Source organism: Triticum dicoccoides, chromosome 1B (genome assembly GCF_002162155.2).
Source record: "Triticum dicoccoides isolate Atlit2015 ecotype Zavitan chromosome 1B, WEW_v2.0, whole genome shotgun sequence".
Classification (NCBI taxonomy): Eukaryota; Viridiplantae; Streptophyta; class Magnoliopsida; order Poales; family Poaceae; genus Triticum; species Triticum dicoccoides.
Window position 1 is genome coordinate 322,854,357 of NC_041381.1, and position 23,607 is coordinate 322,877,963.

Consider the following 23,607-nt stretch of genomic DNA (forward strand, 5'->3'; position numbering starts at 1 on the left):
TACGGTTGAAATAGGGGTCCTGTTCATCGGGAGGGGTGTGGTGTACCGCAAAACGGGACTCCACGGGATACTGTTCATCTCCACCGTCGACCTCCTCCAGCCTCCACGGGCTACCGTCGACCTCCTCCAGCCTCCACGGGCTCCTATTCATCCAGCCTCCACCGCGTGCTACTCCACCGGCTATTGTTCAACCACCCCTCCATGGGCACCCCTCCATCGTCTAATGTTCATCCAGCCATCCACACCACGGGGTCCTGTTCAACCACCCCTCCACGGCCACCCCTCCACCGTCTACTGTTCATCCAGCCCTCCACACCACGGGGTCCTGTTCATCCAGAGGCAACACCACCGCTCACTGTTCATCCAAACCCCCCCCAACGCTCACTGTTCATCCCAGAGGTAGCATCGATCGGCTTCAATTAGCAGCAATAGCGAAGGAATCGCTCGATCGGGTTCAGTTAACAGCCATCGATCGATCGCTCGGGTTCAGTAACGCGTAGCCTGCAGTGCAATCGCTCGGGTTCAGTTAGAGCCCAACGCCTCCCTCGGGTTCAGTTAGAGCCAAGGCCTCGCATACACGCGCGTACGTGTACGAGAGAAACGCGCATCACTCGGCCCCCAACCTCCCACCGTAACCGGCAACCTCCCGAAATTTTGCTCCCCCTCTCTTCTACCATGGGTTTTTCCGTCATGGACAGCCCAAAGAATGTCATGCAGCTGCATCTCCGGCCCACCCAGGACGAAAAGCCAATTTTCTGTCATGATTTTTTATCATAGAAGTAGGAGCCTACCACATCTATGATGATACCGGGTTTTGTTACAATTATTGTCATAGAAGTGTCATATGTATGACAGAATTTTTTTTGTTTGGCCCAAAATTTCATGGATGTGTCTTTTTTTGTAGTGGTGGAACTGAATGATTCTTGCATTTCCCACCTTAAGTCATTCTTCTCTGTATTGAAGCCCTCTCGGGTCTCAAAATCAACTTCTTCAAGATCGAGCTCATTGTCACTAGTGTTGGTGAATAGAGGCCACACGGGTGGCCCATCTTCTGAATTGTACTCTGGGAAGCTTTCCTTTCAAATACTTACGCCTCCCAGTCTCCCAAGACAAGGTATACGGCAAAGATTTTGCCCCTACAGTTGCTAAAGTTGGCAATAGAGTGCTCCTTTCACTATTGCAGGATGCTGCTAACGCGACACTATGATCATAGATCCTTTGATGAAACTGTGTGTGATACATTAATCGCACACAATGATGTAAAAAAACCGTCAAAAAAGATGCAAAACATTTGCAATGGCGGAGCCATCAAACATGGTTCCAATTTTAGTTGCGTGTATGATGCAGGGCATACGGTTCAGTTCAATAACTGTTTGCGATGAGGAAGAAGAACAGAAACGGGCAGATAGATGAAGGCTTGTGCGGTATACGACATACAATTCACTCGGATGAATTGTTTGTGATGAGGCGGAACATCATAAACGGGCAGCCAGATGAAGGTGTGTGTGCTATACGGCATACAGTTCACTCAGATGAAGTGTTTGTGATTAGGCAACACAAAAGAAACGGCCAGCCAGATCAAGGTGTGTGCGATATATGACATACGATTCATTGCGATAAACTGTTTGTGTTGAGCCAAGAGAACAGAAACGTTTCACATAAACAAGATGTGTGCAATACGCGGCAAACATCAAATTACCTAGGTGGCTAGTACACACATGACATTTCCACACACCAAAGTAAACTATTACATGCATATTTAACTAGGATAACCAATCATCTGATCATCATCTACTTCTTGTGCTAGCTCGATGTTCCTTCTATGCTAAGTTTCCATTAATTGATGGCGTTTTATGAACATGCCACCGTTTCCCGCCATTTCCTCACCTATTTCCCGCCACCCAGCGATATTGCGCGTAAACCTAGGCGGCACGTGACACACGGAGGCAACAAGCACAGCCTGTAGCACATCCACCTTTTCCAAGCATGCCAACCACACCAAAGCGCCGCATCTGCCATCAACCTCGTCAACGAGGAAAACGAGAAGGCGTCACGGCCCATCGAGGCCGAGGCACTCCCTGGCAACGTGATGGACGAGGCTGCGCGTCATCGCCAGGGTTGAGTCAACCTTTGGCACATGGCGCTTCAGCACTGCGGATCAAGATAGGCATGTCAGCGCCGAGAGGTTGCAGCTCACCGCATATATGACCAATGGTGCGCCGTAGAGCAAGCTGTGCCGATAGGCTGCAGCTCGCTGCACGGCGAGACCATTGGAGCACCGCAGAGCGAGAGGCGCGGCACGCCGCACAGCAAGAGCAGATCCATCGGCGCTTGCCTGCTGTCGATAGGGCGTCGCAGCTGGGTACACGTCCTGTCAGTACCCAGGAGTGGATAGAGGCCCTCTATGCCATACTTGCGCTGGACGCCCACCATGCCGTTTGCATGGGTCGCATCGTTTGCCTTGGCCGCGGCCTGTTCGATGCCAACGCACTGGTCGATAGGCTCGACCGCCTCCTTGGCCCAGGTGTGCACTTGGGCGCAATAGAGGAACATGGCCGTCACATCCTCAAGCTGGCGATCTCTGATGTAATTGCCAACTTGGAGCTCGAGATCGCGCTCCAGATGTACCGCGAGCGTGTTGACCGCTTGGACGAACGCCTACACGAGTTCAGACAGGGGCAAGAGCTACTGTAGGCAAGGGCTGCTGGTCATGGTCTCATGGACAACTTTTATTTTGTTGAGTCATTTCGACGTGGATCACTATGTATTCACAGCAATCATAACATTGCTCTGTTTATTGCTCTGTTTCAATGTGTGTACTGTATTTTCCATTCTTATATGTTCTGTTTCAATGTGTGTGTATACGCTTTCCATTGTGTATATGTGGATGATAACAGCTAGATACAAATTATTGTACAAAAACAGATAGAAAATGGAATTCATAATATATATATATATATATATATATATATTAATTGTTCATTAGTTCATCACAAAATATATATAATATCATCAGAATAAAATTGAAAACAAACAATCACTACTGTAGGATGCTGCTAACGCGACACTATGATCAGAGACCCTCTGAGAAACTGTGTGTGATGCAATAATTGCAAACGGTGATGTAAGAGAACCGTCAAAAATGTGCAAAACGTTTGTGATGATGGATGCATCAAACACGGTTCAAATTTTTGTTGCGTGTGCGATGCAGGGCATACTGTTCAGTTCAATTAACTGTTTACGATGAGGAGGAACAAAAGAAACGGGCAGCCAGATGAAGGCGTGTGCGATACATAGCATGCGGTAAACTCAGATGAACTGTTTGTGACTAGGCAACACAAAAGAAATGGTCAGCTAGATCAAGGTGTGTGCGATATACAACATGCGGTTCACTCGGATGAACTATTTGTGTTGAGACAAGAGAACAAAAACGGTTCAATATAACAAAATGTGTGTGATACGTGGCAAACAGGTCTGTAATCAGAAATGTGTGGGAAGACCGATAACAACACAGATGATTCCTATTAACAAGCCGTGTGTGTTGTCAGCACACGATTGCTGGTATACAATTGTCAGTGATTGATGAAATCATCACCGACGGGTTCCCTTGTTTAGTCCGTGTGCGATGTGATTTTCTTTGTCTACAGAGCATCAACATATATACATAAAAAGACAGCATTGCATAACCAAATTAAGCATACAATTACACAAGGGACTACACAGATAACATTTTCACACACCAAAGTAAGTAATTACATGCATACTAAACTAGGAGAAATGAGGATCTAATCATCTACGTCTTGTTGCGACGACGCTTGACATTGCTCTGCTTCCGGCTGGATCCCTGGCCGTTTTGGGGAAGGAGGCACTTCCTCATGTCAACGATCCGCGTGTACATGTCGTAGCACATGTGTGCCTCCTTGGCCACGTACACGACGTGAGCTTTGTCAAGTTTCTCCATCCAGGCCGAGTGCCAGGCACGCTTGTCATTGTTGCAGGAATCTTTCATGTCTCTGTAGTAGGGGTCCATGATGGCCTCAGCGAGGTGAACCAGTGAGTCCTTCTCATGCTCCTTGCTTCCCCAGATCTTGTATTGGCCCTGGATGTCGACAAGATTCTGGCAGGCAATGCGCGAATTCTTGAGCACATTGACATCATTGGTGATGTCGACCATAGCGAACATGTAGTGGGGGATGCTGACAAACCTGGCGAAACGCTCGCAAGGCCTTGTGTCCAGGCAGTAGTGGTAGACAAGGACGTGGTGGCCCACGCACATCTGGGCAACAACGACCTTGTGACGAGACCCGACATGAGCGCGGGTATGCTCGATGTCGAACCCGACCACCTTGTACTTCTCGTCGGCAGGTAACAGCTCCATGATGCGGATCGAGTGCTCCACCTAGACCGGGTGCTTGGTGTACACCATCGAGATCTCCTTGAACCTTTGGTGGGTGTCCACCATGGCATGGATGGTGATCTGCTGCTCGTTGTCGGCAGCCGCTCGGAGCGCCATTGGAGCCGCGCAGGATACTGTCTAAGAATTTTTCATGGTGGGTGTACTTCTTGCAACGGTGGGGCTCAATAGAAAGGTTGAAGAGACACAAGGGTTAAATAGCCGCAGTAACAAATGGGGGCCAGCCGTCCTATAATCATCACGTCTTGTCACGACGTTCATAGCGGAGGATTCCAGTGCACGCTTGACAACACCGCACCCAAGTGAGAATTCCAGTGCATGCACAACACCACACCACAGCTTAACCACGTGTGGGCTCGAAGAGGCACCAAATGTATCGTCGGTGCGCCTGTTCCCGCACTACCGCGCAAGCTTCCCGCCCGGCTTGGTTTGCCACACGTAGGCTAGAAGAGGGACAAATCATGGACGTTTATTGGCAAAAAGCTTTGTAAAAACAAAGTGTGTGGAATTACTTCGGTCGTAAGTTTACCAGTGGGTGATGAGGTAAAAGTTACACAGAATGGTGATGATGGACACTCAAGTGCAATAATTAATTATGCGCTCTATATGGCACATGGTGGAAGAAACCAACTGTGTGCAATAATGTCCAAGATCGCAGTCGAGTTAGCTATACAAATCGTGCGCTGTGAGATCGACAAGGTAAACATATACGATAATGTTAGTAAAGTCAAATCTAAGACCGTTGCATATTAAGTTCAAAATAGTGCTACCAATATACGAGTATCATATGATGCCATTTCAACGATTGTACCACCAAGGCTCGAAATATTACAAGGTTCAAATTCCAGAGTTATATGGCTCAAATTCGAAGATTACAAGGTTTAAACTGATATTAGAAATGAAATTCAGCTTATTAGTTGCAAACGCTCGCGCTGATCCGCTAAACATGGATATCAGAGAGGTTCAAACTAATATTACCACTTCTAAGTCTGGTTTCGAAACCTCGGAACTTTTGCAAAGGGGTTAGCCACTGAGAAGTCATGTATGGGGTTGACACGATGAGTTCCGATTACTCTGTCATCTGAAGTTCCATAATGAAATTCAGCATTTTTGGAGCCTATTCCATTCTGCCACAGGCACCAGTGCTGATCAACAAACCATTCATTTTTCTGAAATAAATGTAGGGCAAACCTCATTACCTTCAGCACCCTTGCTTTGCCAACAAAGAACCTGGCGAATATAATCTCCGGTAAGGTCCCTCGGTAGGAGTTCAAAGTAATTTCTGAGAGATGCAGATCTAGGCATTCGACGTGATTGTTATATTGTATCACATTATCCACCAATGGGCCTAATCTTATCTGCAAAAGAAGAAAACATGTTAGTGCCTCGATGCAGTTTTGAACACTACTACAGGCCTATTTGGTTTACAGGATTTGTAAAATGCACTAACATGCTATCTTCGATCTGACATGATTAACATGGGCATTAACATGCCATCTTTGATCTTCACAAGATATTGGAGTGGATGAAAAGTTCCCTAAGAAAACTAGTACAGATGAATCCAAAGGAGAAATGCATATGAACTGTAACCATATGGATCAAGCATTGTCATTGTAAACTTGGAAAAGGAGACAGGTATATACTGAAATCCTCCAAAAGAATCCTTCAGAAATCGTAGTACATTGGCATTGTAAACTTGGAAAAAGGTGTCACAAATTAAACTCCCTTATGGTTAACATTTAACAGGAAAGGAACATCACCTCGATATATAGCTTCTCCAGGCACGGAAAACATCTCAGGAAAGTGGCAACTTGCTCTAGGTTGGGGCCGATAAATTCTAGTGCCAAGACCTTCATTGCGCGCAGTTTCGCGGTGAGGCTTGTCGGAATCATTTTCTGAATGACAGATGAACAAACATCTTCAAAATTAGAAATAATGTTAATTTTTGGAAGGAGAGGTAGAAGGCGGTTGTTGTACCTGAATGGGTGTGGATCCAATAACAAGTTTGGAGTATTTGTCAGACGGGTAGCCTAGCACTATCAATTTCGGCACAAAAATGACATTTATTCTTGTTGGACCTACTTGATCAAGTACAAGTAATCTCTCAAGTGCAGGCGTGTCCTCAATGACCATACCGTGGTACACACCTTGTGATGTCTTCCTGCCGAACTAGCAACACACATAAGTAGTCCAGAGAGTCATGGAGGTGATGTGGAATGTACTCAAGCCATTGATCGCCTGAAGACGAAGGTACTCGAGTGTAGTACAGCCACAGAGCAAGCTCTCCCTATCACCGTTTGAGAGGCATACGACGACGAGCTTGAGGTGCTTTAGTCGTGGTAGAATAAGAGCGGGCGCGTCATTAGGGGGGGGGGGAATGGCAGTTCCTGAACTTGGCGACGCGCAGCGTGGGCACGAGGCGGAGCGTAGACGTTGGCAGTGAGCGCATATGCCCATCATCAAAAGTGATCTCCTCGAACTGATCTAGGGCGGGGGATCCGAACCAGGCATCGAGCTTGGCTCGGTCCCTGCCGTTGGAATGGAACTTGCCCATTCTAAGGCCTCTGGTTGGGCCAGGGTGACTGCCGAGGATCTTGGAGAACGCATCCAAGCTTTTGCGATAGCCATGGCAGAGCTCGTGGGTGTCGATGAGGTCGAGAGGGGTGAAGTTCCATAGGGGGCACCACCACCGGGACGGTTGTCCACGCCCCACATTTGATTGGGAAGAGGGAGATGATGACTTTCAACATATCATCGGGGAGCCTACTGATGAAGTCTATGCCTCCTGGAGTCGCTTGCGGTTCTAGCTCGCCCTGCCTCTGCTTGTTGGCATCCCCGTTCTCCACCTTCGGAGTCTCCTTGTCAGTGGCGCTTTCTGATAGAAATGAGAGTACATGGAATATTTAGTTAAAACAGGGCAATAGAAAAGTGTATTGGTAACTAGAAGTTATTAGGTAGGAATATAGTAAGAAAAGGGAATAACAATTGGTTGCTTAAATACTACACAATTTATTTAACATTGTTGGGTAATTCAACATGCAGATAGTTGAAAACAAAACTTACTTCGAACAAACTCAGGGCGGATGATTTTGTCGGGGAAGTTACCATATATCTCATGACCAGGACCTTTTATGTGTAGTCCAATTTTAGTGCCAGCTTTTAGTACATAAAACTTAGAAATTTCTTTCCAAAAGCCAGCGCCAAAATAGGAGTCACCACGTTTATCAAGTCTTACAGTAGCAACGATTGCAAATCCATGGTTTGTGTGCAGTATGACAACCGTGCAACCTTGATCTATGTAAAGGAAAAAGTTGTGCACTACATAGTCTGTTGCATAGCAAGGGATGCGCTGCAGAAAATGGTAGGATTGTTAAAGAAAATATGGTAATATGCAAATATGGGCCCGAATTGAAAGAACTGTACATCAAATGAAATCGAAGGACAAACATCTATAATTAAACAGATAGGGTAAACATGATGTCATAGAAATATGAGAGTAATCGAAAAAACAATACATCATTAATTTGCCTAATATAGAAAGAAGAGGGGAAAAATCCCCTTTGACGTATATGGTGCATGTGGCACCTTTTATCCAAATGTAGCAACATTTAGAATATCTTCATGAAAGTAGGCCATTCCAACTGATTTAGGGTGAGATTGAACATACCACACACATGCTCAAGTCATCTGGTACAGTGCGATGGAATCTCTGGCGGAGGTCGCAAGGTCCTGATGTGTCGGCGCACTGTACACTCTATGAATGAAACAAAACCCTCAAATCAGCACGAATACAAATGAATTCACGACGATTTCCGCCAGGTGATTAAAGGAGGCAGATGAACTGGGGTGAGAGATGAGATAATATCTCATTAAATTAGTTACCTTGTCGTCCATGAGAAAAAACCCTCAGTACGGCAGATTCTCCAACCGAGCGGAGCTGGGTCGACCGCGAGCAGCATCGAGTAAGTCGATGGCGATAGGCGACGGCAAGCTGAAGTGGCGAAATGCGGCGGGGTTTGCCGGCAGCCTGGCGGCGGCAGCAGGCGGTGAGCTAAGTGGTTACCGCCGCGATAGGCGGTGCCATGCATAGATGGGGAGGAGCTTGTGCAGGTGTGAATGGGGACCGGAGGCATGGGGTGGCGGGCGGGGGTGAGGGTTTTTGTGACATGGGGATGGTGAGGGTTTTCTTTTTCTTTTTTTAACTGGGTGGTGAGGTTTTTCTGTCCCACAAAGAATTTCGGAGGCAACGGTTTGCTCGAGCCAACCGTGTGTGATTGACGAAAGAAGCAAAACGAAAGTCATTGCACATGGTTCCAATTTTGGGAACCGTGTGTGATTGAAGCAACATGCAAAATGAAAGTCATTGCACACGGTTCCAATTTTGGGAACCGTGTGTGATTGACGTACTACCTCCATCCTGGTTTATTGGTCCGCTCTATAATTTGTACCAAATTTCGACCAATATTTGACTAAGAAATGTTTATGCATGTCACCAAAAATTATATCATTGAACACCATGTTCAAATACACATCCAACGATATAATTTTTGCTGACATGCACTAACATTTTGTTAGTTAAATCTTTCGTCAACATTTAACACAAATTTCAAAGGGGACCAATAAACGAGGACGAAGGTAGATTCCATCAACCAACCTAATTACATCCATATCCCACAGTTAGACATAAGTAAACATAGATTAAACATACTCAGAGATAGATAATAAGCGTACACGTACACAAGCATAGTCAACTGTCATTAAGCATGCTCAAGCATATGTAGTTCGATCCCACATCTCATCTCACAAGCCAACACGATCTCAAAGCTTCTCTAGGTACTCGGTGTACGCGCCATGCTACACCCTGCGAGCATACTTCTTCTTGAAGGAGCCAACGACCTGTCCTCTTGCATGCGCCAAAACACTTTGATACGCGTCATGAAGCTTGTGGTTGCAAAATGGGCATCGATAGCCGCTGTTCCCGGTCCTAATACGCCTATTATGCATTCCTACATAAAGCTCCCTCGGGATCTGCCTCTTGTACCTCCTCTGGACATCTTCATCCTCGCTGTCCACATCGTCAGACAACACCTATACAAATAGTTAAAAAAATCTGGCATCCAATTAATGGTTACAAACTAATCTCTAGCGAACATTTGGCAGTAGCAAAAATTGGCATCAAATAAACAATTACATGCCGTGAAGTAGGATTAGGAATTTATGGATATTTATTTGTACTTATCCAGAGATTATGGTTCGATTTTTAAGCACGTTCGTCTATGTACAGACCAATCTTGAAGAAAATAATGGCACAAACATATGTAGGTCATTCAAAATCAATTGTCAAGTCCTGGCAGGAATTATTAGCACGAACACTAGCAGAAATCATTTCCACAGATGAAACAAGTAATCACTTATCACTTGTACCATTCAAGCAATCAATACACTACACGGATCTAACGAAAATTACTCAGATTTCATGGATTGGGAGAACATAACCATATGATTTCTATTTCAAAAAGGGGGAGGCATGAGTAACTAGAGAAACCCTGGGATCTATTTGACACATAAATGGGTATAGATGACTAACCAGTTGTCCGCTGTCTTCGGACTCGTCGCCGGAGGAGTGGTCGTCGCCCGAGTCGTCACCATAGTCGGTGTGGAACTCCGCCTCTGGCTATGGAATATCGATGTCGTCGACGAAGTCAGGTTGCAACAATAACTTGCTGGCGATGACGGCAACCTCTGTCTCCATCTCCATGCCGTGCTCCGGTGCTTTATCAGCCCGCCGTCGCCACTCCCTCCGATGGGGCGCTTCGGCGGCATCCTCATACACTGACGGCTTTGATGACTGAGAGCGGCGTCGAGGATGCAAGCGGAGAGAGGTGATTGTGTGTGTGGCGAGGACGGGGGGTGCTACCGCTCGGGCGCACCATTAATATGGAGTAGTGGGACTAGTGGGAGAGAGGCGGGCGGCGGTTAAACCGCTGGCTTGCCTCCTAGTGAGCCTGCGCACCGGACTTCTGGCATGCCTACCATTGTTTCACACAGCTACTTGCACGCCTCCCGATGACACTATGCAGTGAGCACACCTCCGTAAATTCACACACCTGCACGCACGCCTCCCGGTCTGCCTATGCGGCGAACTGCTCGAATGCGTCCCGTCAACTCACGCCTACTCGTATGTTACATGGGTCACGCGGCGACTCGTATATTGTTTTTCTATTTGGATAATTAATGATGCCGCTTTATTTTTTGCTTAACCGAAGCATGGCACGTATCCATTGTTGGTCTAACACTCACGGTTCGAATAAACAGTCCTATTGGGATATTGGTTCCCAATTATTAATAATCTCCCGTTTGTAATTAGATAAAGATTACATCAAAACTGGTCTCAAATTTTACCCAAAAAAGTATAATGCAACATTGTATTGGTGTCCATATGACAACACGATAGGTTTCGTGAACTTTAAATAGGTTTTGGATGTACTAGAATTTAAAAATCAAGATTCTCATTGTTTGAAATTTGTTGCACGGGGAGTAAGCATGCACCCAGTGAGACACATGTGTTTTTCCAATCCATTTAGGTGCACTGTCACGTGTGCATGTAGCTTGAATTTGATTTTTGCACAATATACCCCTAGAAAATCAATCAATAACTGTACTAAAACGTCTTGATGATCTCTGATTTTTTTCAAAATTAAAATGTCCCTCCTTTGGTAACGTACATATGTTCACCGCGGGATAATTAATTTAACATGCATAATAGTTGCGGTGGATTCGTGGTGTGTGTGTGGGTGTGTGCGTCTGGGGGTGGCAAGTGGCTCGCAGTACACTATGAGTTGTGAGCCACCGTGTGGGTTGGCCATTTTGTTAGGCATGCCGGTGCCACATCAGAGTCGTGAATTCATAATTTAAAAATTACACAAACCTTTCATACATACATGTTCTAGCCACATGCAGTCGATGGTTGTCCTACACGACACTCGATACTCGCATATGATGCTTTCTGTGGGCCCGCGAGGTCGTCGTCCACCACTTTGACGAACAGCCGGTAGTGAGGTTAATTTGACCAGCAAGTTAGAATCTTTTTTGTTTGTGTTATGGTGGTATATAGTACGCGTTGAAGAGGTGGGAGGGCATATATATATATATATATATATATATATATATATATATATATATATATATATATTATAGGGTGGGTCTGTTATGATAACACCCCTTAAGAGTCTTATTCTAATAACACCATCCTTATTCCGCACACCCCCCAACAGATGGCTGCCGCCCCTCCCCTCCCGATCTTCTTCTGTGGCAGCGGCCTGGGAGCACCGCCGCCCCTCCCCTCCCGGCCTTCTACCGTGGCAGCGGCCTGGGAGCGCCACCGCCCCTCTCCTCCCTGCCTTCTATGCGCGGCGGCCGCCTGGGAGCGATGCCACCCCTCCCCTCCTCACCTTCTTCCGTGGCGGCGGCCTGGGAGCGCCACCTCTCCTTCCTTCCCGGCCTTCTTCCGCGGTGGCGGCTGGCAGCGACACGGCCCCTCCACTCCCGGCGTTCTTCTGCGGCGCCGGCCAACCAGCGATGCCGCCCGTCGCCTGTCGGCCTTCTTCCGCGGCAACAACGGAGCAACACCTCCCCCACCAGCATATCAGCCTTCTTCCAAAGCAGCAGCTCGGTAGCGCCGCCACCGAACTCCTGCAGGCCTGCAATTAGCTGTACTTCATCAGATGTGGATTGGTGCTGCCTCGACATCAAACCAATTCGAGCAAGGAGGACTGTGCGCAAGGTTCCTTCATCCACGGCAGCTTCTTGGAATAAGTCTGCAACGACCTTCAGAGCAAATCCTCCGTCCCCGTTCACCTTGAGCAACGTCCAGACCACTCATGAACTTCTGAAGGGCAAGTGGACTGCAGGGGCGAACATGAAAGTTGTGCAAACGGATGAGAAGGGAACTTCCTACAGCAAACGCAGGAAATCACTGCAACACGAGGTAAGCAGCACACTTCCTCAACCATCTTAGTTTAGTTATTCCAGACAAAGCAGTACAAACAGTCCAGTACGCCTACAAAAACTATGCAGTGCGGTTGCTTCAGTTCGTTGTGGGGGAAAATGCAGTGCACTTTCTTGGTTATGTAGTACGCTTGTATAGGTTCATTACGGATAATGATGCAGTGCGGTTGCTTCAGTTCACCTTGCGGGGTGATGCTGTCAGCCTGCAATACTTCGGCAGTACCATTTCGAACACATTGCAGTTTGCATGATTTAGTTCATTTAAGCTGACAATTCAGCTCGGTCATTTTGTGTGCAGGAAATGATGTTCAACAGATACAAAATGCCACGCATAATTGACAACACTGAGAACAACAACTTTCAAAAGAGTGAAGCTTCTTCTGAAAGACCTACTGGCTGGGTTACCCCTGAGATTCCTCGAGGATTCTTCATGACAACAAACAAGGTGCAGTACTCTCCGGAAGAAGATTTTTTCCAGGAAGACGATGTAGTCGAAGATGACGATGATTTCACATTCGTCTGGGAGGGCACTAACCAACGAGATGATGACGATGATGACGATGAAGATGAGCGACTAACAGTTCTCAACCCAGAGTATAAGCACGAGTTCACTATGTTTGGACAGCATGTCCAAACAGACAATGATGATGCAGTTGAACATGATGTTGCAGCAGATGATGATTATGACTATGATGATGTGCCACCGCTCCAAAATTTTCAAACCAATCCACTGAGACATCGTCACAATACTGGATTACCACCACGTCCACCTGCTGCACCACAAAACAGAGCTCAGCGTCCACCTGCTACATCGAAAAACAGAGCTCCAAGCAGACCTGCTTCATCAACTTCGACATTGCGACCACCAACGGTGCCTCGGTCAAAAATCAATAGCAGGTACAAATCCTCCTCACTATTGCCGCCATGAGATCCTCAACTGCACAGATCTGCTATAACCCCGCCATGTCCAATACAACCCGGCGAGCTGCAAACACCATCAGGTGAACGACTCTACACACATGTAAGTTTATGTTCTGAAAAATAATAATAATAGTTGTAGTCCATTCTGATAATGTTGCAGTGCACACTGATATTTCTTGTGAGGTTTGACCTTGCATCTAATACATTGGATTCTTCTAAAAACTTAGGAACATTGCAATGCTTTATTAAACTCGTATGCACTCCTCGTATTTAAAAAATAGAACAGAACAAATTATCTCATAAAGCATTACACTTAATGCAGGATGAAAACATGCCGCTGAACCTCATACCTGCCGCTGGAATGAAGTTCACCATGTACGACAAGGCATGGGACTTTTATAACCATTATGCAAGATGTGCAGGGTTTGGCATACGCAAGAGGGCAAAACACATGACAGATGCCTACATTGTCTGCTTAAGAGAAGGGACGCACAAGCAGACTGTGTCAGATTATCTCCGGAAACGTCAGAAGACATCAAAAAGGATTGACTGCAAGGTAAAGCACTAGAAAAAAAATACACTTCCGTGATGATACGTGTTTGTCACAGTAGGTCGCGTTTTTTGTCATGCATGTACATCCATGACAAATTTATGACAGAATCAAGATAGTCATACCTGTGCTGTCGTAGAAGTGTTCCATGACATTACTAAAATTATCATCACGGAAGTGTCCACTTCCATGACGATAAATTGCGCATCACACAAGTGCTTTCGTCAAGGGTGACCGACACGTGGCATCCACCGTAATGGAACACCATTAAGCTATCGGGTCGGGTCTTGGATCCGATAACCCGTTAACAGCCCCGACCAATGGGGATTTTCCACGTGTAAAATCATCATTGGCTGGAGGAAACACGTGTCGGCTCACCGTTGGGACAGATGTCATCCACTCATTGGACGGAATACGCCTATGGTACGTCGACAGGTGGCACGGCCCAACAGAGGCCCATTCCTATGAAAAGGCCGGCCCAGTAAAAATGAGCAGGCCAGCCTATATAAGGCTTACTTGTGTCAGGTCCATTTAAGCCCACGGCCCATACGAGATGAGCCAATTCGGCCCGTCAATGGCCCGTTAAAGATTTGACACCATTGCAGCCCATCGTCAGATTGAGCCCATTAACAGCCTGCTATATATCTGGGCTCAATATCGGACCGATGAGATTTCGGCCTGTTAACGGCCCGTTTAATGGATGGGCCAATTTTCAGGATGTACATCTTTCGGCCTTTTAGCGACCCATTTAAATGTTGGGCTAGTTTCCGGCCTGGTGTGTCTTTCAGCCTGTTCACGGCCCATAAATCTGATGGGCCACTTGTTGTCGGACCTGAGTTTCAGCCTTTTAGCGGCCCATTTAAGTGTTGGGCCAATTTTCTGGCCCGGTGTCACTTTCAGCCTGTTGACGGCCCATAAATCAGTTGGGCCATTTTTAGTCGGACCTGAGTTTTGGCCTTTTAGCGACCCATTTAAGTGTTGGGCCAATTCCCGACCCTGTGTGACTTTTGGCCTGTTAACGGACCATAAATGAGTTGGGCCATTTGTAGTCGCACCTTAGTTTTGGCCTTTTAACGGCCCATGCCCTTCATGGTCCAATACCAGCCCAGTTTCTCTTTCGGCCTGCTAAAGGCCCACAACACAGTTGGGCCATTTACAATATGACCTGACTTTCGGCCTCTTAGTGGCCCATGGTCTTCATGGTCCAGTACAAGCCCGCTGTCTCTTTCGGCCTGCTAAAGGCCTACAGTATAGTTGGGCCATATGTAGCCCAAACTTAGTAACGGCCTGTTAACGGCTCGTGAAATAAACTGGGGCCACCTGTTGCCCGCTTCGATGTTGGCCTGTTAACGACCCGGGAGGTAAGAAGGCCGACCATTAACTTTCGGCCTAGTAACGACCATTAACTTAATGGGCCCACTAAAGTTCGTACATGTCTTTAGGCCAAATTAGATAATTTGAGCCCATTACGATGAGCAATTATGCACAGGACCAAAACCGATCACGCAAAGGTACGACATACAGGGAATAACGTTGCACATCCAGCATATATTACATGAAATTACATACACTGGGCAATCAAAGATTGATGCTAGTGCAAATAAATGAGCATAACCTAACCATCTACAACGTCACAATCTGCAACCTCAGCACAGATGACGCCCATAAGCATGTGGGCAAGTTCTTTCTGCTTTGCTACACTGTCTCTGAAAACATTGATCAGTTGTTGTGCCGCACGACTCTGCACCTCTAATTCATCCACCGTTTCCATCATTGCTTCAGCCATTAATTGGTTCACAAACATACATTTATTCCATTGCATTCGAGACAGAGGATACTGAACAGATTGAGATGGCAATTTTGGCAGGCTTGTATTATTGATAGTGGAGAGTGTCTCGACCACTGCATCATAACATAAATTAGGATGGAAACCAAACAGATTAATCACAAGTTATTGCCATATTACATGGCCTAGATTTACTGGAAAGAAACAATGGGGTTGCCTTGCTGTTTTCAGAGTTTGTCTTCTTATCTTCAGCAGCCTGCACAAAATTAACACACTAGCATTGCTATCATTGGCCAAGTCAGATAATAGGAAAGCAACATTGACACAACGAACGTTTGAGCAAGTAGCCTACACCAAATTAACACAATATGACACAACTATCATCAGCCAGGTAAGGTAGTACGAAAGCAACATTGACACAATGAATGAATGGGCAACCAGAGAAGCACTACAATTCAGTAATGTGCGTGATATGAGATAGTACATTCATGCAGCTCAGTATGCAAAACTACCATGCAGTTTTCCTTACAAAAATCAACATTGGCGCCTTTAACATTTTGCTACAACTAATTTTAGATCAGATAAAGGTTAGATTCACGCTGATTAACAAAATACATGTTGATGTAAAAATATAGTGATATACAACAGGTACTTACATCAACATTGGAGCATAGAGAATTCCCGCAAGATATTTTCCTCGAATACGATCGCAATGGAGGAAGTCTTCTATCGTTTAACCTTATTTTCTAAAAGAGAGATGGGTAAGAAACATGTAGAAAATATGATCAGAATGCTATAAAATTTCATGATGCGAGGATACGCACACGCTTCTTAGAATGGAGTTGACATTCTTTTGCTGGACTGGAGCGGACTAGTTCTTTGGCCACTGGAATCTGCTTATTATCAGTGGGAGTTGGGTTTCTCTGTGCTCGAGAAATATCTATGAAAAATGGAGTTGGTTTATTATCTCCTGGCGTTTGGATCTTTTGCAAAGACCTGGTTTGTAACCCTTCAGATTCTAACAGAGCGGTCTTCCCCTTGGATGCCTTATATAGAAGAATGGTGATTCAGTTATAAAACATGCTACAACAGATGGAATAGGTACTGAAGAATAGAAATGCATGACATATTGACATGTATTCCCTCCATCCGGAAATAAATGGACCGATCTAGGCGTATTTCAGTTCTAGATACATCCAGTTTTATCCATTTCTGCGACATTTAATCCGGACGGAGGCAGTATGATGTAAGAGCTAGGGATACGACAGGACAACACAGTAAAAAAAACACTGAAAAACCCACTATAGAACTAAAGTATTCAAACCCGCTGATATGAGATAGTACACTCATGCAGCTCAGGATGCAAAACTACCAGGCAGTTTTCCTTACAAAAATCAACATTGTGGCCTTTAATCATACATTTTGCTACAACTAAATTTAGATCAGATAAAGGCTGGATTCACGCCGATTAAAAAAATACATGCTGATGTAAAAATATAGTGATATACAACAGGTACTTACATCTACATTGGAGCACAAAGAATTCTTGCAAGAATCTTTCCTCATAAACGATACCATTGCAGAAATTCTTCTATCTGTTAAGCTTATTTTCTAAAAGAGAGATGGGTAAGAAACATGTAGAAAATATGATCATCATGCTGTAAAATTTCATGATGCAAGGATACGCACACGCTTCTTAGAATTGAGTTGACATATTTTTGCTCGACTGGAGCGGACTAGTTCTTTGGCCACTGGAAACTGCTTATTATCAGTAGGAGTTGGGTTTCTCTGTGCTGGAGCAGTATCTATAAAAACTGGAGTTCGTTTATTATCTCCTGGCGTTTGGATCTTTTGCAAAGGCCTTGTTTGTAACCCTTCAGATTCTAACATAGTCGTCTTCCCCTTGCATGCCTTGTATAGAAGAATGGTGCTTTAATTATAAAACATGCAACAACAGAGAGATGGAATAGGTACTGAAGAATAGAAAGGCATGACATATTGACATGTATTCCCTCCATCCGGAAAAAAATGGATGGGTTTAGGAGTATTTCAGTTCTAGATACATCCTTTTTATCCATTTTGGCAAAATGTAGTCTGGACAGAGGGAGTATGGTGTAAGAGCTAGGGATACGACAGGACAACACAAAAAAACTAGTTGAATGTAAAACTATATGCTAGCGGAATACGTACAGAAATAACTAAGGCAACATACACGTGTATGATTGGGAAAATAAGATGGCATTGCAACAGAGCACTAGAACAACACTTCAATGTAAAAAACATGGTATGGCAGACAGATGAAGTACATACTGATGAATAACAATGCATAAGATATTCAGAAGCATGATGTCCAAATTAAGCAGATGGCATTGCGATAGAGTAGAATGACAGTACTTGAATTTGAAAACATGTTATCATGAATGGAATAGGTACTGAAAAACAGGAAGGCATGACATGTTTACATGCATGATCAGCATGCTAAGCACATGGCATTGCAACAGAGTAGATACACTCTAGGACATTATATGCATGTTGTACCCATATCACAGGCCAAGTTAGAGCAAGGACCTTGTGGGGTGAAGAGGATTCATCATCTTTCTGCAAGTCTTCTGAAGAACTGCCTTTACATGTTCCATCATATTTGGTATCATTGACATCAAGTTTATTGGCCTTTACATTGCTCCGTGAGGTTCTTGTGGATATATCAGTGTGTGCAATTATATCTGACATGCATGGAAGACAACTAGTAGTTAGATTTATGTAAATGAGTGCCTGTAGGAGACGACATAAAGAGTAGGATTGGGGTTAACTAGTAGCAACAGGTCTCATAAACTAAAGGGAGAACACAGATGAAAGCTCCAGAATATGTATCGTTTGTACTCGAGATTAACTAGATGGCACACAAAAGTATTAAAGAACAACATAGGTCATACTAGAAGTGGTATAATACTATAATCACCAGCCTGTGGGATAGCATTGGCTGATGGATGATAACTATGGAACAGCGTTACCTAAAGAACAAGTATCTTAGCTGAACTATGTAACAGCGTGAACTCCTGAACAAGACCCGTAAGAGATCAGCATGTATATACAGTGAAATGTGATGATCTATTTTTCCGTGCTTAGATGAATAACAAAGCCATAAATGTTGGACACAAGTAAGATGAGGGTACAACCTATCTGGCTGCCATCCATAGGAGTGAGCATCATGTGCTGACTTGTTGATGACCCTGCAATTGTTGTGGTTGTCCATGTCGGGCACGCGCATTCGATGCAGGGAACTATGAGTGGGGACTGTAGCTCCCTTCTGGTGTATGCTTCCCAGCTGCGGTGAGTCGGAAGACGGTGTGTCTGAAGATGCAGATAACGCATAATGTTAAGAACGACATATCTCTTTGATCCGAAGAAATACACTAAGAGATCAACAGCAAGGTACGAGAGTGGTCACACGTCTGTTGACTAAAGACTAAATTGGGGTCACACGATTTTATTTTATTTTGGTACTGTCCGATCTACGCCGGATGGCTTGATGGCTGTCTTGTGCCTCCCGACTGACACTTTTCGGAATCTTCCCCGAAGATCCAGCGACCAACGGCAGAGCAGCCTGCCTCCGCCGTCTATGGCCCCGTCCAAAACCCCGCTCCCCGCCCCACCACACTACCATGGTTGCACCGCCCCGGGCCAATCCACAAAGACTCCCCGTCATCCAGATCCGGGGCGGCAGTACCTTCAACCCACGCAACTCTAAAAGATAGCCACCTAAGCACTGCTTCCATGGTGAACTTGCGGCCCCGCACCCTTATGTTAGACACCAGCCAACCGGCAGCCTAGGAGCTCCGCCGCCTCGAGTGGTGCTGCTTCCCATTGGGAATCGATTGGCCCAGAATAAAAATTCAAACAACTGACGCCTCAATAAAGTGATTTTAGATGAGGGTGCGACCTATCTGGCGGCATGGTGAAGTAGGCAGGTCCAGCTGACGAGTCGCTGAGGCCGGCGCGGTTGTGGTGGCGACCGGCGACAGGGAAAGAGCGATGTCGCCACGGTTGACGGCTATGCGGAAGCTGCGCCAGGTCTCTGGACGGATCCGAAGTTGGAGCCACTCCGGCGCCGTGAACAACGGCGGGGGTGAATCGGCTCCGGTATGGTTCACGCGGCCGTCGTCGAGGCAGCACCAGCAGCATGGAGTACGAGGCACACGTCCTAGTGCACGAGGGCAATGGGACAGCGTCTCTGGCATTAGGGAGGAGGGCGGCTGTGAAATTGGTGCGGTGGGGGCGCCATGGAGGTGGGGCTGAGGTTTCGCGGCTCCGGAGAAGGGAGCTTCCCGGGGAGAAGGTGATTTGGCGCCCACAAGGTATGAATGGGGGCGGGCGAGGGGGAATTGGGAGGGGAGTGGAACCATGTCTTACGGACGCATTTGTCTGAAATGTGAGGGGGAGTTACAGTTCTACCCTTGCCTATAGGCTTCTCGGCTTGGGTCTATGTACTGAGGGTCGGGGATAGTAGAGTAACTTTGCCTCTCCCCAAATAGTGGGCGGGAGCGATTTCGGGCGAGGAGGGCGTGTTTTGAACTATAGTGGGCGCGAGCGAATTCGGGCGAGGAGAGCGTGTTTTGAAATAGTGGGCGCGAGCTATTTCGGGTGAGGAGGGCCTGTTTTGCCGACCATGGTTTATGAACTATTCGGCACATGTCATTTCGGCCGAGGAGAAGGCGCGCTTGGATGAAGTTACGAACCTACCCTCGATGTACAACGGGCCAACTGATGCCTATCCCACATAGGACGGTAATTTCGCGTCTCCCATTTATTTGCTCGGGCGAATTCCACCGAGCAGAGAGGATGTTTAACGGTTCGTTCAAATTTTGGGAGAAGGAGCATCCATGTCTACCTTACCAAGTTGATTCGAATCAAATTTTGAAATATTAGCTTGCCACTTATTTTTTAGATGGAGAGATGATGCTCGGGAGTAATGTGTTTTTACATGCTCCTTGCTAGCGATTTACTATATGACAAATAGTTGACCCACTCAAAAACGCGAATCAAACCCAAAATGAAATATCTCGATTCAATGAACTAGCTCGTTCAGTAGGTCAAAATAGTGAACTAAATCCAAAATTGAACACCTCAATCGAGTAGCATGTTGTACAGTATTATAGTACTCCATGAACATGTCGAAAGTCAAATTAATGAACTTGTTTGATATACGCATATATCTGTTCATGTGTGGATTGCAGACAACATGTTCTCCAATTTAAATATTTGAATGCAAGTTTATATCGAAACATGGTTTATATCAATCTTTGATGCATAAAACGCGACCTTCCCCTCTCTCGGACTCATGTTCTCTCTCTCTCTCACACTCTCTCGCTGACAATCTTCAATTCTGTCGCATGCATCCGACACAAAAACCTTGTTGGTCCCTCTCCCTTTCTCTCTCTCTCTCTCTCTCTCTCTGTGTGTGTGTGGGGGGGTCTTTCTAGTCCGCATTCATATATACACCATCTATAGGTCTCTCTCGCACACTATGTATGATACTCTAGCTAGTCCAAGCTAGATATCTTGGGTGCACTCATCGTACGCACACAAATTCCTTGGCTCTTTGCCCATAACTCTCTCATGCACCACTATGTCGTCTCGGAGCTCTTCCCGCCCCCCTCTCTCAAACTCTCCATCCACCTGGGTCACACATACACATGCATATCTCACTCTCACTAGATAGACCCATCTAAAACTCTATCTCTCTCCATCGTTCTCTCTCCATCTCACACGCACACACACACACACAATCTCATGCCCAGGTAGCCAAGTATGATGGTCTCTCACTCAATTGTAGGCACACACAGTCCCCCCTATATGTATATGACTAGCTAATCTTAGTCTCCATCACAAACATGTGCATGGTCTATCTCGATTTCTCTCGGGGCATCTTTCTATCGCGCACGCACTCCCTCGATCTCCCACCCATATAGTCCCCTCACGATCTCGAGGGGATCTCTCTATCACAAACACACCCTCTCTCCCTCCCCATGCGTCCATGCCATCCATGTGTCCCTCACGACCTTTTTCCTTGTTGCCCAGACCTCTATTGGACATGTGCTACAGGGGTGTCTCTCTCCGTTGCAAACAATCACACACTAGCTATCTTCGTGTATCTCCTCACCTCGCTTTTCCATCTCGGAGATGCATGCGTGATATGTTCGCATAAGAAACGAAAAAACACACACTCTCTCTAATTTATCGTTTGTTGTCACTTTCTCTTTCACACACATACTCGTTTTGCACACTTACTCATTCTCCTTCACACGCACTTGATCTGTCTCGACTAAGGCACTCACCTCCGTCCATAGCACATAGATTTATTGAAAAGTCAAACGTCACAAAGTTTGACCATGTACATGGAGAAAAAGAATTACATCTAGTACAACAAACATATACCATTAGATTCACCATGAGATGTAGTTTTGTATGATGTATCTTTGGTATTGTAGATATAAATAACATTTGCGTAAACCTGATCAAAGTTTCCAAAGTTTGACTTCTAAAAAATTTACATGCACTGCATTATCGAGCGGATGGAATATCTCTTTCCCCCTCTCAACTATCTGACAAACCACTCAGCCTTATCGGGGCTCCTCAATCTCTCTCAAACTTTATTGGTCAGTTTGGTTCATGACCTGACCCTCATGCCTTGATGGTCGGTACTGCCTGGTGTGGACGTGAGATGTAAAATATTTCTGCCTGGCCAGGCTTGTGTGGTGCTGAAGCGTTTGGTTCATGCCTGGGCCAGGCAAAGCATCAACGTCCCATCAATCAATCCATGCATTAATTATTTAATTATAATATCCATCCACGTGGCTGTTAGCCTTGTGGCCGCACGACCAGGCACGGCCAGGCGTTCAAAATCGGTCGCTTGGGCCAGGCTACTTGCAGTGTCAAGAGTTTAGCCAGCCTAATTAAAGTGCAAGGGAACCCAGCCCAGGCGGGCTTTCTTTTTCACAGGGTAGCAACCAAACAAGCGTGCATGAAATCCAGCCACAACCCCAGGCCATGCAAAAGATGCTCACGACGCAAGCCAAACGGGCCTTATATCTCCCTGGTTCACACATACACATGTCTCGCTCGCGCTATACATATAGACCCATCCAACACTCTCCGCCCTTGTTCTCTCTCCGTGTGACACGCACCCCCCTAAGTACCATAATCCCTCACCCCATCATAGGCTCTGTTTGGATCCATGGGTTAGAGTTAGTTTGGGTTAGTTTGGAGTCAACTAACCCAAAAAGATCCAAACAGGAGGGTTAGTTTAGGTTAGATGCATCTAACCCATCCAAAAAAAACTAACGCATCCAAGAGGTGCTTATTTGGGTTAGTTCTTCTTGGGACCACTAATAAACACTTTTTTCTCTCACTCTCCCCGCAGCAGATCCCTCCCCACTTCCTCGAAGCATCTCGTCCTCTCCCTCCCTCCCTCTCGCACCGCCCGTGAAGGTGCCTCGCCGTATCCGCGCTCCATCTAACCCTGCCATCCAAACACCTCTTTACTTAGAGTTAGTTCAGGGTTAGAATCTAACTCTAACCTCTAACTGAGTTAGAGTATCCAAATAGGGCCATAGGCGCAAGCACTCCCCCCTCCTAGGTATGATTATCTCTTACTAGCCATCAGGAACACACGTATTGTCTCCTTCCATCCATACGTCTATCTCGATATCTCTCGGGGCATCTTCTATCACGCACACACCTTGTCACTCGATCTCCCATCCATGTAGTCCCATCACGATCTCCAGGGGATCTCTCTATGACAAACATACACTCTCTCCTCCCCATGTCTACCTTTTGTCCGCACGTCTCTCTCGACCTCTCTCCCTTTTTTGTCAGACCCCTCTTGGCCACGTGCTAGGGGTCTTCCTGTCTCGGTTCCAAACAACCACA

General features: G+C 46.0%; 1 pseudogene; it reads right to left on the minus strand.

Moving 5' to 3' along the window:
• The window catches only part of LOC119304605, a 48,279-nt pseudogene extending 24,990 nt beyond the window's left edge, over positions 1-23,289 (minus strand).
• Between the last annotated feature and the right edge of the window lie 318 nt (positions 23,290-23,607).